Source organism: Tribolium castaneum, chromosome 7 (assembly GCF_031307605.1).
Source record: "Tribolium castaneum strain GA2 chromosome 7, icTriCast1.1, whole genome shotgun sequence".
Lineage (NCBI taxonomy): Eukaryota > Metazoa > Arthropoda > Insecta > Coleoptera > Tenebrionidae > Tribolium > Tribolium castaneum.
The window spans coordinates 18,029,282-18,045,979 of record NC_087400.1 but is presented as its reverse complement, the minus strand read 5'-3'; the positions used below and the strand labels follow the sequence as shown (position 1 = coordinate 18,045,979).

General features: G+C 35.8%; 1 protein-coding gene and 2 long non-coding RNA genes across 4 annotated transcripts in view; all 3 read right to left on the bottom strand.

Annotated features, from left to right (window-relative positions):
* LOC107398920 (uncharacterized) overlaps positions 1-16,698 on the bottom strand; it is a 302,351-nt gene that overhangs the window by 169,160 nt on the left and 116,493 nt on the right. The gene's annotated exons all lie outside the window — the stretch shown is intronic.
* Positions 1,993-4,210, bottom strand: LOC135266651 (uncharacterized). Its single transcript, XR_010334760.1, has 3 exons — positions 3,821-4,210; positions 3,552-3,770; positions 1,993-3,500 (listed from the first exon to the last, which is right to left on the bottom strand). It is a non-coding gene; the product is annotated as an uncharacterized LOC135266651 (long non-coding RNA).
* Positions 12,685-14,961, bottom strand: LOC135266697 (uncharacterized). The gene is made up of 3 exons (XR_010334843.1): positions 14,595-14,961; positions 14,284-14,477; positions 12,685-14,235 (listed from the first exon to the last, which is right to left on the bottom strand). It is a non-coding gene; the product is annotated as an uncharacterized LOC135266697 (long non-coding RNA).

Below are 16,698 nucleotides of genomic sequence, written 5' to 3'. Positions count from 1 at the left end.
AACCAATGCAGACAGAAAAAACTATAAACCAAATGCACAAATTCTGGGGAATGTAGGGAACAAATATAAAACAATTATTCGACATTTCTCGAGACAGCCACTACCGCTTCAGGAACACCGTGCATCTCAGTCGCCGCCATTTTACAGTGATACTGAAGAAAGCCTTGATGCAGATCAAGGTCAATCGACTCCTGTCCAGCAACGAAGCCGCAGTAGTAGTCTTTCAATTCTCGTACCACCAGCACGTAAACAGTATCCGCGACTTCGCAACATACCTGCAATACAACGATTGCAGACTCAAGGTCATGAACAATCAACTCCGACAAGTAGTATCCAACCAATATCAAAAAGAGTTAAGGGTGGTAGTATTCTTCGCACATTGGCTTTAACAGATAAAAATTTAGAATTTGTTCCCTACAAAAATCCCAACACACTCGTAAATAGACTACGTCTTTTATTATCATCGACAGTAGCTGGTAATAATAATCATATGAATGAAATCAATCGCATCATAACAGAATTGCGTGAATCGAAAATAATTCGTTAATAATTTAGAGACGACTTGTATATATTGCAAACACATTATATTTTATAGTTAGTATTTCTACATACTTTATTCATTCAATAGACAAGAATATGACATTAGATAAATTTGGTGAACACATTAGTGAACACAGAATTCGGACAACTTTACAACGTGTCAAATCTTTCTCATATACCACAATCTCACTCTTTGGGACACTGGATCCAGCTAAAAAACTTTTTGTATTATTTAATATTGGTACGAATTATATTTTCCCATTAAAAGAAGCAACGATTACGTCTGTAAATGGTAATCCATCGAGCGGGTGGATTGCATTAATTAATTCGAAACAAACTACGAATTTAATTGGTCAAATTTTACGTGAAGGTGACAAACTATCATTTAAATATGGACCCAAAACATCAGAAGCTAAACCGATATATATAGAAATAGTTTTAAAAGTACCAATCCACCATGAAGCGTAGTGATTTAAATATTAAGCGTCAAGTTGTTAATGAACTACATGCACCGGCGAGAGTGAACTTTAAAAGACGACGTGTGATAGTGAAAGGTTTAAATGATTTATTGCAACTCGATCTGGTTGAAATGATACCATATTCACGCGTCAATAAAGGCTTTAAGTATATCTTAATGGTTATCAATGTTTTTTCTAAATTTGTATGGGCTGTTCCATTAAAGAATAAGTCGGCTTTAAGTGTTGTAAATGCAATGAGTGAAATTTTAAAAACTCGACGTAACGTTCCTAAAAACATTCAAACAGATCTGGGAAAGGAGTTTTACAATAAACATTTTCAACAATTAATGAATAAATACAAAATTAATCACTACAGTTCTTATTCGAATTTAAAAAGTAGTGTTGTCGAGCGCGTGAATCGAACAATCAAGGGAATGATGTATAAAGAATTTTCGGTGCAAGGTCACTACAACTGGATAAACATTTTACCTGACATAATAAAAAAATACAATAATACCAGACATGGGACTACTGGTTTAAAACCGATTTCAATAAATAAGAAAAACGAACGCAAAGTTTTGGATCAAGTTTATAGTCATCTTAAAACAATGGACATTTATAAACCCAAATTTCAAGTTGGTGATTTTGTTCGAATTAGTAAACATCGACATCTTTTTAAGAAAGGGTACACCCCAAATTGGAGTAATGAAGTATTTACAGTTTCGAAGATTCAAAATACTAATCCTAGAACTTATTTGCTACAAGATGTTTCTGGAGAAACAATACGAGGAGGTTTCTACACTGAAGAATTACAAAAAGTTAAATATCCGAATGTATATCTCGTTGAGAAAGTTTTACGAAAGAAAGGTAACCGTTTATTCGTCAAGTGGAGTGGAATGGATAAAACTCATAACTCTTGGATTAATTCATCGGATATTACATAGATAATTATTATTATGAATTGTTTTTTTTTAATAAAATAAACTAAAAGGAATCAATTAAAACACTTTATTTCATCAATATTATAGGTAGTACATTAAATATCCTTAAATCTATTATAAATCCTCCATATTATTCTACCACTTATTTAATTATAAACTAATTAAATCAAGACGTCTCTTGAAACCTTTAGTTTACCTCACCTTTGGCGCGCGCCCGACACTGATCAAGGTTAACAAGTCTGCATCACATTACCTATGCATAAGAAGACGCCCATAAATAATACATGAATACAAATACTATAAAAAATAAAACTACAACAATGCTATTTTTAGTAACTAATTTGAATTTTTGAATTGTAGTTTTGTCTGTGGAAAGCAATTTCACATATCCACATTTTGGAGAATGTTTTTTATGCTCCATAAACGCATCATCACTTTTTTCCCATCGTGAAATTATTACTCCACAAACAAAACACTGGGTACAATCAGATATTTGAATATAAAACAATCCCGCTTTTGCTAAACTCCATGGAGATGGGTATGAATGTACCCAGTTCTTATATGATAACAGTCTTTTATCAAAACACTCGTATAAACATTTTTCATATTGTCCATCGTCTAGACACATGATTTTTATTCATTTATTTTAAGAAACTATCACTAGCACAAAACGCACACTACTTCACACACATAAGTCTTTTTCCGATAATTTCATCCTACTCTTCGGCACTCTCGTTAACTGTAAATGAAATATACATTTCTTTAATTTCTTTTCATCCTCCATTTTACATTATGTTCACTCACCTAATATTTCATCATCAACACGTTGAAACTCAAAACAATGTGCAGATGTCGGGTTTCTAGCATCTTCTTTTCCCAAATATATTAAATATAGTGGACGTGGATCTCGTAATAACTCATCAATTTTCTCCTCAGTTAAATAATCACTTATTCTTCTCGGCAGAAACACTGCATAATTGTCCAACTCAACAAGCACTGAATTTCCGAACAGAGACTTTGTGCGTCTAATATTATGTATGCGGAATCTTGTGTTCAACTCTAGCTCACCAGCTTTTAAAATGGGTTTCTGTCCGCATCGAGCGATTCGATTCAATACATCCATGACCCAGCAGCGAATACTCTTAGACATTAACACAGATATATGCACTTTTTTTATATTATTATTTCTCGGAGGATTAAATCAGTACTGACTGCTATCAAACTTGTACTAAATTCTATATATTAACTATACCCCCACTTTTTAACCTTGAATGAAAATGCATCAATATTGTGGCCTTGAAAAAGTGAGATAATGAGAAAAAGTGAGATGAAAACATCAAAGATAAAGAGGGAATGAGTGGTCTTGAAACAGTGAGCGACTCTCTGCTTGCAGGTCACACTTACTTGTATCAGTAGGTTGAAATAGGTGTACATAAAAACATGTAGCTTTTTTTTACAACTTTTATTTTTTTTATACAATAATATAATATTTACAGTTTACTACGACTACTACTACTTTGCTAAACTTATTCTACACTATTTTTACGAAAGAACCCCGACCCTAAAAAAATTCACAATAAATTACTGTTGAAAAAGTTTCAATAAAACTTACTTCTTTAATTTAAGGCATTATGATTCCTTTTAGATTTTAAGAAGTCGAGGTAGCTGGGCTCATTGAAATGATCCCAGTTCTCCTCTTCTTCCTTCATCATCACTTCATGTAAGGCCCTTTGTTTTTCTTTATCGGCCCGATGGCACTTCCATATGTGCCTTTCGAGCCGAAACCAAAGAAGAATGTGGTTTTTGTCGTATGGACAAACTATGATATCCTCTGAAAAAAAATTATTTCCAACTAAACTACTAAAAAAATATTAAACTTACCAGGAGTATTATAAATAGAACTTTTTCTGATGGGTTCCATTTTTAAAGAATTTCTTGTTATAGTAGATATACACAAGAACTGTGTTACACAACACAACACATTATCTTTTATACAGTTTGGGGTGGAAAATGAGTAAGGACAATTGCGCGATTCATCTTGAATGAGTGAGGAGTTGTTGGCCTTGAAAAAGTGGGGAGTAGCATGAATAACCTTGACCTTGAAAACATCAAGGTCCAATAATGCCTTGGCCTTGAAGTGGTGGGGGAAGTGGGAGGGGTTGGCCTTGAAAAGTAAGAGAGAGAACGAGTGGCCTTGAAAGAAAGAGAGGGAAAATGGGCGGGGTCAAACTCAAGGTCAAGGTTGTGTTGTGTTGTCCCCCCATTCGTTATCTACTGGAAATATTATTTAAATTTCGCGCTATGTGCTCACCCTGGACTGTCAACAATGTCAACCCATATAAGGCATAAAGCACAATTAGCACGCGCAGTTTTGTAAAACGGTTGACAACATTGACGGTTTATTTAAAATAATGTTTTTGTGTGTCATGTGTGGTCGTGAGACTGGCTTTGGTCACAGATCAGCATGTTGTCGTTTAGGTTGGTTCTTGTGTGAAAATCGCGTTTGCCTCATCACGGAACGCAATTATTCAAGAATGGAAAGAAGTCAGAGTGTATATGCCTTCAAATTCCCCCTGTACCTTCGTAAAGTGCACTTTGAATGTTATGTGAGACTGGAAGTGTTTTTTTTTTAAAAACGGAAAAGTAAAGTGCTAGTTTTGTGGACTGTTAAAATTAAGTTGTGCATGAGAAAATTACACAATATGTTTTGCTTTAGAATGTATTTTGCACTACTATAATTAATAAAACCGTTTTTTTTAAATAGTGTAAATTTGTTAGTCCCGTGTTTAGTGATAATAATTTTACAGGTTGTATATACAAACTTTGAGTATATTTATTCAATTTTTGTATAAAACCAGTAATGCAAACTAATAAGGGTACATACAGTCCGGGACATTTCTATTTGGACATAAAAAATTTGAATTTTCTGACATTTATACGTGTATTCAGCGTCTATGTGAACAAAAAATGTTCTCTCTCTCATTCTATGGTCCTTGAGCTTTAATAACAGGGACATTTTTAAAATTGGTAGCATTAGAAAATGACAGTAAACGGCTGACTGATGTAAACAATAACATAACAAAGCAAATGTTATAATTTTAACCCTATGTGTTAGAATATTTAGTTAGTTTAGGTTATGAGGTTGGTAGTCAGAAAGTAACTAGGAGAGAAGCTACTGTGATGGCGTCGGCCTGAAATGTGTTTTGTTGTTAATCTTCCGAAATCAAGTTCATCATTAAACTTTTGTTTTAACAGACTGTGTTTTGTGTTCCCTGACACTCAAATCTAACAATCAGAAGTGGGATTTTCCCAAAAAGTCCAGTGTGTGGAGAAAATAAGTGAGCGCGTGTGTTTGGCGTTTGTAAAAGTGGTGTTACAGCGTCATTCAATTTTTCTCTTTTGACGAATTGCGATCAGCCGATCAGTGGAAGAAATCATCATCATGGGTACCGAGAAGGTTGTTGCGGACATGATGACGATGTTCACGGATGCTTTACGAGTCATGGAACAAAACCGTGTTGCCAGCGAAGAAAGACTAATGAAAATGATGCTTGAACAACAAAATCGTGGAACAACGATTCAAACTGTGCCCGATTTTTCGAAATCAGTTGAGACATTTGATGGCGATTGTGAGAGTGGTGCAGCAATCGAATGGTTGGAGAAGATAAACGTCACGGCAGAAATCCATTCGTGGTCAAACGAATGTTGCTTGGAGACAGCCAGGAACCATCTTGTGGGAGCGGCAAGAAAATGGTATGATGCCCATCGCACGGAAATCAAAACATGGACCGACTTCGTTACCCAATTTAAGAAAACCTTCGAAATCAGAGTAAGCACAACGGAGTGTTGGCGACAAATGCAAAGTAGGCAACAGATACCCGGTGAGTCTGTATCCACATATTTTCACGATAAATTCCAATTGTGCCAAAAATTGAAGTTACCTTTCGCGGAAACAAAGGAACAAATAGTTGTGGGACTATCGAATAAAAATATTGTGCAAGGACTAGTCGCGAAATCGCATACAGACGCGGATGAACTTCTTCATGACATCATTGAATTTTCGAGAATTTTGAATAATTCGCGCGCGTTTTCCGGTATAAATGAACGTTCGATAAAACCGAGTAAAAACATTAACGAAATTAAGTGCTACAATTGTTTACAAGCGGGACATTTGGCGTCAAAATGTACTCAACCAAAACAAACGATTTGTTTTCAATGCAGACAAACGGGTCATGTGGCAAAGGATTGTAAAAATTCTTATGGGGAAAAGAGTCAGAATTTTTCGCGAAAACCAGTTGCAACAGTCAAGAAAGAAGTTAGTCTTATTTCGTCCCATCAGAAGCCAAGAGAAGATAGCGATGGAATTGAAAAATATTTACGAGTGACAAAAGTAGACGACGTAAATATCCATGCAATGATTGATATGGGCAGTTCTGTTTGCACAGTTAGAAGTTCAGTTGTCAAAGAAAACAATTGGCCCATCACGAGAAAAGATGTGCAATTGTTTGGTTTTGGAAATAATTCACCAATACCATGCTTAGGTGTAGTGAATACTGGTATTCAAATCGATGAAGTTCGCGTAGATAATGTTGATATCTGCATTGTTGCTGATGATGCCCAAAGTGTGGACATGATTATTGGCAGACCATTTACTGAGAATGAAAATCTAATCTATCTTAGAGTGGACGATAAGCTAATCTTTAAAAAACGAGAGGATTTTCCCTTTTCGGAATGGGAAATTTCGACCGATGAACATAAGAAAACGGCAGAAGATTCAGAAGTTGTTTCCGAAGAGTGTGAAATTACTGAAGATCAAATAATAGTAGACCCATCAACTCCTCCTGAAATTACACACGAGCTAATCAAGCTTTTCAACGAATTTAGGTCTTGTTTTGCATTTAATTTAAAGGAACTAGGTTGCACAGATGTGATGAAAATGAAAATTAGAGATACGAATGTTCCAGTAAGTGCCAAACCATATCGAGCAAGTTTGCGAGAACGAGAAATTATTAAAAATATAGTCCGTGATTGGAAGGAAAATGGAATAGTGACGGAAACAAATAGTCAATATGCTAGCCCAGTCGTCTTGGTCCAGAAGAAAAGTGGTGAACCTCGACTAGTTGTTGACTACAGGAGATTGAATAAACAAACTGAAAAAGTTCCTTTTCCAATTCCAAGTATTGATGAACAGTTTGAGATGCTGAGTGAATCAAGAATATTTTCGACATTGGACCTCGCTCATGGATATTTGCAAATTCCGTTAGATGAAGAATCGAAGGAGAAGACTGCTTTTATAACTCCAGACGAGACAGGCCAGTTTGAGAGGTTAATGTTCGGATTAACAAATGGCCCATATGAGTTTTGCCGATTAATGCACATAGTCCTTGGTCCACTCAGAAATAAAGTGTGCATGACTTACATTGACGACATTTTGCTTGGTGCGAAAGATTGGACAGATATGTTAGACAAGTTAAAAATGGTTTTAACGGCTCTTAAGAAAGCAAAGTTGACTTTAAAATTGCGTAAATGTGTATTTGGACTAAAAGAAGTTGAATTTCTTGGCTACACAATTTCAAGTGAGAAGATGCAACCAGCTAAATCCAAAATGAGAGCCATATCAGAGTTTCCAACGCCGAAAAATATTCATGAATTGAAGAGATTCTTAGGACTAACAAGTTATTTTCGGAGATTTTTGCGAAACTACGCAATACGTGCCCGACCTTTGACGGATTTGACAAGGAAGACTCAGACATTTACGTGGGGAGAAGACCAAAGTGCAGCTTTTGAAGATTTGCGCGATAGTTTGTGTGCTGAACCGGTTTTAAAACTGTATAATCCAAAAGCGACTATAACCGAATTACATACGGACGCATGTAGTGCGGGCGTGGCGGGAATGCTACTTCAAACGGACAGTGCAGGACAACTACATCCCGTATATTATATCTCGAAGAAAACCACTGACGTTGAGGAGAAGTATCATTCGACGAAATTAGAACTGATGGCGGTAGTTTGGTGTATCGAGAGATTGCGCAATTTGTTAATCGGACTAAAATTTGTGGTCTACACGGACTGTCAGGCCATAACATTTCTAAATAATTTTAAGACGCAAAATGCCCAGATCTGTCGTTGGTTTAATTTGTTACAGGAATATGACGTCGAGATTAAACATCGTCCAGGTGGAAGAATGGCCCATGTGGATGCCCTTTCCCGTGCTCCTGTCGATGACTCTCAAGACACTCTTGACCACATTCATGAGAGACTAGAAGTCCTGCAAACACTTGACGAGACCGACTACGTGCTAATGATTCAATATGGAGATGCTGAACTTCGTGAGCTAATCCAAATTTTGAAAAAACCTAATGAAGAGAGAACACCAGTGGAACGTCAGCGAGTGCTTCCCTACAAGTTAGATAGTGCGAGACTACTCAGAAACGTTAACGTGAATGGTTCTGGAAAATGGCTGTATGTGATCCCAAAATCAATGAGGAAAAGTATTGTGGTGAAACATCACGACCAATTAGGACATTTCGGCGTTGACCGAACAGTTGCAAAAATTCGAGAAAGATATTGGTTCGCGAAGATGAAACAATATGTACAAAGACATATCAGTGCGTGTGCGGAGTGTTTACTAAATAAAATCCCATCAGGAAAGCGACCCGGAGAGCTACACCCACCGAGACCACCACGACGACCTTTCGAAAAAATTCATTTAGACCATGTAGGCCCTTTAGTAAAAACCGACGACGAAAATTCTTACATTCTTGTGGTAATCGATGCTTTAACGAAGTTTGTGAAACTGTACCCCACGAAGAGTACAAAATCCAGTGAAAGTGTAAGCGCCTTACAAAACTGTATTGACAATTACGGAATACCCCGTCTCGTAGTGGCGGACCAGGGTTCATGTTTCAAATCAGATGAATTCGGTGAATTTTGCGACAGCTTAGGCATACAGGTTTTATTAATACCTCCCCGGTGGCCTCAAGCAAATGGACAAGTGGAAAGAGTAATGCGAACTCTTATACCCACATTAATGTGCGAAATGGATATCGAAGAACAATGGGACAAAAAGATTGTCAAGGTAGAACGCAATTTAAATTCTATGTTGAATAAAACCACTGGTAGAGTTCCATTTGAAGCCCTTCATGGATACTTACCCGTGTTCGACGATGGAAAACTCACTAAGCTTGCAGAAGGCGAAGATTGTACCTGGACTCCTCCCGAAAGTATCCAAGCAGAAATTCGTGAAGCAATTGTTGAAAAACAAAAAGCATATAAAAGACGATATGATAAGAAGAAGTTCCAAGGTGTGACATACAACGTTGGAGACATCGTTATGTTCAAAACCTACATCCCTGGAGGAACCGGACAATCATCAAAAACTAAAGCCAAATATAGAGGACCATTAACAGTTATTGAGAAATTGCCTTCGGATATATATCGTATCTCCAGTCTTGCGGATGAGGGACGCATTTTTACGACTACAGCCAATGTTTCTCAACTCAAACTCTACAGAAACCCAATCGAAGACACAGAATCCGAAGACAGTGACAGTAGTGAAGATGAACTTCCACAAATCGAAACTGTTGAAGTTCAGATACATTCTACACCAGATGCAATTGTAACCGAAGAACTACCAAAACGAAATAGACGGATGCCAAAGAAACTGGCTGACTATAAACTATTTTAAGTGATTTTGTTTCATTAGTGTATTAAATTTCATTGCTCCTTGTTTTATGTCGAGCGGAGGTCCGCTCGAAGGTCAGAATGACCGAGTGTTAGAATATTTAGTTAGTTTAGGTTATGAGGTTGGTAGTCAGAAAGTAACTAGGAGAGAAGCTACTGTGATGGCGTCGGCCTGAAATGTGTTTTGTTGTTAATCTTCCGAAATCAAGTTCATCATTAAACTTTTGTTTTAACAGACTGTGTTTTGTATTCCCTGACACTCAAATCTAACATATGTAACCAACGTTCGCTCTAGAAGTGTGTACTAATTTATAAAGACATGTTTAAGTAAGTATCTTTGAAGAGAAACATTACTTGACACATATCAACTTCTTAGGTTATGTGATAAGACGGGAATGGGATAACACAGAATCGCAGTACGTGTTCAGACTGGAATAAGGTACTATCAGGTACTGACTGTGGTCTGTGACTAATTGTGATAGCGATTTATTTCCCAATTCTCCATATATTTTGCCTCTAGGAGTGGACAACAAAGTGCATAACCTCACTTATCAATAGTTTTGCATCACCTTGTGCATATTTTGTGGATTAGTGTACAAGTTGTTATGAGTTACAAATGGAGTCCACTGTTTACTTGTAAGTACGTTAACAAAAGTGCAATTACTTTGATATTTTTTGTTTTTTTATGTGTAAGGTTGTTTTTTGTTTTTGTATAAAGTCGAAACTAAACTAGATCAGAATATTTGGACGGAGTATCCGAGTGGGCCGGTTCGCAGCAGGAATGCTTAAGGTCATGTCCAAGTTTGGCGGGAAATGTTGATAATCCTCTGCAACCTTATATATGCCGTATCTACGCTTTCACGCTCGCCGACATTTGCGAGTGGCTCATGAGCACAGTGAGCATAACGCCAGGTTTAAAAGTCTTCTTTTCTATTGAACCCTTTGATTCTTTTCCAAAATACCGCTCCCAACGCGAGCACTATGAGCGGCGAGGTGAATAAGGAGAGCATCTGCATCCCGATTGGTATCGCCACTCGTGCGAATGTGTAGATGCGACACCATTTGTTTCTCCGTGTTTGTTGTGGGTAAGCATACATTTGGTTATTATGAAATCAGTACTTGCTTAGAAAACTTTAGCACAACACTGGCATTTTACGAAAAGCCATTGTTCATTTATTAATTTTTTCACCATACAAAATTTAAAATTTGTTGTAATTAATTACTATATTCTTTTTTCACTGAGAATACTATTCATTTGTGATATACCATAATGGAGTACTTAATACAAAAAACAAAAATGATAACACCTTCCTCAAAAATATTACCTGCACAATATTTGAAACGAAACTACCTGATTTTTAACCCATCCCGATCACTTAAGGAGTTAATTTGAGTAAGAGACCGCTTAATTACAGTTTGAAGGTCGGGGATTATGATAAGTACCCGGCCCAACTCGGATGCGCCCTATTAACATTATAATGTTATAGTTTTACACTGCACAGTTATAAAAAAAACAAAATAATGTTCGTTTTTTACAGTTGTGTCTTTCTGGGACACCTTCTCATTGTTATTTCATTCTAACTACTCTGGAGTCTATTATCACCGGGAATATGGAGAGTACAAGATGCCTCAAGCATGAAGATAACTAGAAAACTAGAACCCTATAGCAATCGATTTTTGTTTGAGGCAAATACGGTATTATGCCATGTTGAATGTTTTTTCAACGTGATTAACTAGAGAGGCCCTACTTATTGGTTCTATCGTGAATATATTGTAAGGGGCAGTTGCTTCCATTTCACTTAGAATCATTCCATCCAAATATTAGTTGTAATGTGAGTATTTAAACAAGTAGTAAGAGTTCCTTTTACTAATTAAAAATTTAAATTCGTCTTTTTAATGAATGTATTTGTAAGATGTAGTGATTATGTGTTTTTTTTTGTAAAATAAATAGAGAATATAAAATTTGTCAATTGGTGTTTCCTTTATCTTCTACAAAGAAGTTTTTTTTTCTTGACTGATAATTTATACCTATCAGATTAGTGTTTTGGTTGATTGTGTTTTTAAAATCCGTTAAAATGGAAACCAAAACTCGAACTCGAAAACTACTGACCGCTGATTTGAAAAAAGCGGTCATAAGGTGTTTCCGGGAATTGGAGGAGGCTTACAGCCATTTGGTAAAAAAGCCAAATGTGTACGAAAAAGTGGCCTATATTTTTGCGGTAATATTTAACAATACTTCAGCTTAGTATTACTTAAAAATTTATTTAGATTTGTGAAAATCAAGTTAGGACAATCGTCCAACAATCAGAACGTGGGGAAGAAATAAAAAGTGCCAAAACTGGAAAACGGAAGAAGAATCTTCCTTATCACACAGATATGTGTTTTAAGGAAGACCTGTCGAAAAGAGTATATGAATTGCATGAGAAAAACCAGTACTTTACGATGGAGGATTTGTATAATTATGCCAGGGGCATCCAAAAAAACTCTGTGTAGATTGGTAAAATCTATGGGGTACAGATTCAAAAAATGTAATGGCCGAAAGATTTTGACGGAAAGCCCCCATTTGGTTTCAAAAAAAATTACTTTTTTGCGAAGGTACCTGCAACACCTACAATCCAATGAAAAAATTAATTTTATATTTTTGGATGAGACGTGGATATACCAGAATGGAAGTCAGGTGAGAATGTGGGTGAAAGATGATGACCGTCGAGCTAATCCTAGCAAAATAAAGAATGAGGGAAAGCGCTTTACCATTTTGCATGCAGGATGTGAATCTGGGGGGTTCATAGAGGGTTGTAGCTTTTTTTTGGACAGCAAAATTGAACATCGTGACTACCACAAAAATATGAACCACGCATTGTTTAAAAGGTGGGTGGAAAATCAACTTATCCCTGCATTAAGTAAAATGCAGGGAAAACACGTAGTGGTTATGGACAACGCTCCATACCACTCTGTGCTAGTTGATAAACCACCCACCTTTAATACAAACAAAAGCATAATGCAAGAGTGGTTGGTAAGTCATAATATTGAATTTGGGGAGGGATTAACAAAAAATTGTGGGATTTAATTAAACCTTTTTCGGCAGACAAAATTAATAGGAAATTTGTTATTGATGAGCTACTGAAGCAAAATGGGTGTGAGGTTCTTAGAATACCCCCTTACCATTGTCAATACAATCCTATTGAACTGGCATGGGGGTATTGTAAAACTTACTATAATAAGCACATAAGGTCCCGGCCATCGTCGAAAGACACGGTTAGGGCTTTATGGCAAGAAGCGCTTTCCAGTTTTACTGTGGACATGTGGAGGAATAGTGTGAAACACTGTGAAAAACTGATTAAGGACGACTGGGCAAGATATATGGGTGCATTTACCAGTGTGGATGATATTCCTCCCGTGATAATTTCATTAGCAGAGTCTGAATCTGATACTGACTTTAGCTTATTGTCACTATCGGATAATGAAGATTCTGGTAATGAAGTTAGTGTGAATGAATCGGTTGAAAGAGAAGATACATTGATGGTGAATGAGGAACAAGGAACAAGTAGTGGCGTATGCAATATGGTATATCCCAGTACGATTGTGGTGGCAATGAATGAAGAAAGTAGAATGTCAGATGTTGAAAGTGAAGAGGAAATTGTACTTATGATTGTTGAGTCTGAATGAATGCATTTCGAATGGTTTAATATGTTGTGTGTATGTAAAATGGTAGTGCATTGATAGTAGGGATAGTTGCAGGGTAAGTTACATAACTTACTCAAACGAAATATTTTGTTCATGACGCAGATCAGTATTTACAAATGGGGATTTCTAGGCCATTACATTTTTTGAATCTATATCCATCCTTGGTCTACGGACTGTTTATAAAAGAGTGTAGGATCTCAGGTGGTTCCGGAATTTGAATTTGTCGCATTTAACTATTTTATTTCTATGAAATTTCTGAAAAGTACCAATTTTTATCTACCCAGATAACTAGTAAGACCAATTTTGTCATATACTAACATCGTTCGTTTTTTCTTGAAGGAAGCAAGAAACTTTTAATACCTAATACGATCCGACATTCATTCATAGACAGATTGTATATTTCTACAAGTCTGTAACACAAAGGGGGATAACCTCCTCGTATTCCGTAATTACTTGAGTTTCGACAGGTCGGTTATTTTGTTAATAGTAAATTTCATAAAAGATAGTGACCGCCGTAAGGGTTTTGCAATTTCACAGAGAATTATACAAATCCTTCATCGTACTTCTACTTTTTTTCATGTAATTCATAAACTCTGAGTACAGGGTAACTTCTTCCACAGTTTTAGGCTAGGGCTACCAATTATTTTCTTTCCTACATCTGGTAAGTGGTTTCAATTTTTATCACGAATTACTGTAACATTTCTATTTTCTCTTCGTCAGATAGTTTCGGAAACTTGATTGCATGAATTAAGCACTATGGGGCTGATTTCAAGTTTGGTCGCAAAATTGCGCAGGTCGCAGTTACATAGCAGCATCGAATGGCATTGCTAGATTTACGTCGTTGCTATGTCAATCCCGATTTGCACCGGTTCTAAGTCAACTTGAGATTAGGGCCCATGATGGTTGTCTTATTTAATTTTGAGACGTACCTATCAACTAGTAAAGATAGATCTTACACAATAACGTGAGACTTCTACCTGCAATGATCTGCACAATGTCAATCTCATAACCGTCAACGTCATAACTGAATTTTTTGGACTCAAATATTTGGTTTCTATACATTATACGAGTAGTAACGTTCTTCGCTTTGTCTTATGACCTAATGACCAATTAAGGGCTAAAGGAACTCCTCCACAAGTGTTCTTGGAACGGTAATATGTAATATGATTTCCTAAAATTTATTATTAATACTGTCAGTCCAAATCTAGGGTCCAAATATGTTATAGCAAACGCCAGGAATGAAAATGTTGTGATCTTGAAGCAGGTTAATGGTTAATCTGTACTGTACCCGTGAAACTAGCAGCAGGGGGGTCATGTAATTGGAACATGACAATGCCTCCCCAAACCCTCTTTGAGGCTTTTAATGGCCCTTTCAATGCAAATTTCGCTTCTAAACGTGACGGTCATAACAAGGTCACAAGGTCAAACCTAACCTAAACAACTAATCAAGCAACGAAAATTCTAGGTGTTTAAACCTTTTCTTATTTGTTTATAAGTGATCTAGTATTTAAATTTTGCTCTACTTTACTACAATAAAGAAATATTTCAATTTTTATTATTGTTTACATTTGCCATCTGTCAAACACATCAAACAAACATTCAACACCCAAGTTCCCCAAATTTGAGCTCTTTATCTAGTTTTTGTGCTTTATATAGTCTCGCGTCAACGTAGGCGCTGTGACGTATCTCATATTGAAATGTCCCGGACTATACACATGGTGCCTAATTTATCTGTTCCCGCCATGAATTTCGAAAACAGGCAACACATTGTACAAGTCAAAGTAAATTTTGATTTTTAGAATTTTGGTTTTTAGAATTTTGGTTTTTAGAATTAACGCACAACTATTATCTTATAACGTTGACTTTAGTTAAATTATCTAAAAATGTATTCAAATCCCGAAAAAAGCCACATAATTATAGTTTTCTTTGAGAACATTCAATTGAAATTATGAGGCAGCAGTTTGACTCTATGAGAGACGATACCCAGAGAGGCAAACACCTTGAAACCGTGTGTTTACACAACTCGAAATTAATTTACGTTAAACGGGAGAATTTAAGAAGAAAAATATAAAAACCGGCGGTGATTGAAACGCTAAATGATTATCCCCATATCAGCCAGAAATAAATCGAAAGGTAACTAAAAAAACTGAGCAAAGGGTCCGTTTTAATATTTTAAAGCCAAACGGCGATTTTAATGCGACTCCCAATACCTAAGGATGCCAACACAACACAAGCGGAAATACCATACATAATCTTAGTATTAGTAACAATATTATCATTATCATAAACCACCCGCGGTCATCTACCGACTTTCACTCGAACAATTCCATCCCGACAGTAAAAGACTTAATCTTAAGGCTTCAGGGTACCGAAGCGATTGTTGAGAATTGGTGTACTACAAGTTGCATACTTTTTTTAGACCCGTTTTCAGTGACAGCTGTCAATCATCGGATAGGCATCCGACCTTCGCCTCGGGGTGTCTTGTCCCTTCTCATAAAATGCAAATAATGTAAACAAACTGAATTCCACTATCGCCCACGATAGTTTCTCTTATTTCAGAGATTCAAGCAACATACAGTGAAAAATACGTTTTTTATTTTGTTAAAAAAATTTGATACTAAAGAATAATAAAATACTAGCATAGTTTTGTAAAAAATAATACACCATTACACCATTTATTTATTGGGTTTTATGTTTTAATTAACCGAATTCTGTTCGCTATATTATGTGTCATGTGCATTTCTAATTGGATCACTTGCATTGAAAAAATATAAAATAAAAAAATTGATTGGTGAAACATTATCGTTCTTTCAGAAAACAGTTTAACTTTAAAAAAGTTACTAGGAATATCTCATTAAAATGATGAAAACTTCTTTAAACCCGCTTTTTCGTCTGATAATTTTATCCAGGTAATAAATTCTGAAAAATACATTGTTGTAAAAATTTATTGTAACTATACCCAGTAATAATATAGTACAAATAACGTATCGAGAGATTGTAAGATCCAGTCTTAGGGATATAATTTGTTTACGTTACGCCTAGTAAAATAAATGATACTTTTATAATTATGTATTATTTTAGAATTTAGGAATTATTTCTCGTTTTTTTATTAAATTTATACAATTTTTCTATAACTAGCTTGCGAAGATATAGCTGCGTTACTCTTACATTATATAAAGTGCTGGTCACTTTCTTGCCCCACAGTGTTTTGTAATAAGTGGTAATTTTTAAACAGTGGTATTTGTAGTTTTTAATTTGTTACTTTGCAGTATATCAATTTTATCTATTTCTTTTTATTTAATTATTTGTTGCGACTGCTGGTTGGTAAGTGTATTTCCTAATTTCTTATTATATCATTTGTAAATAGTTAAAATCTTTGTATATTTAAAATT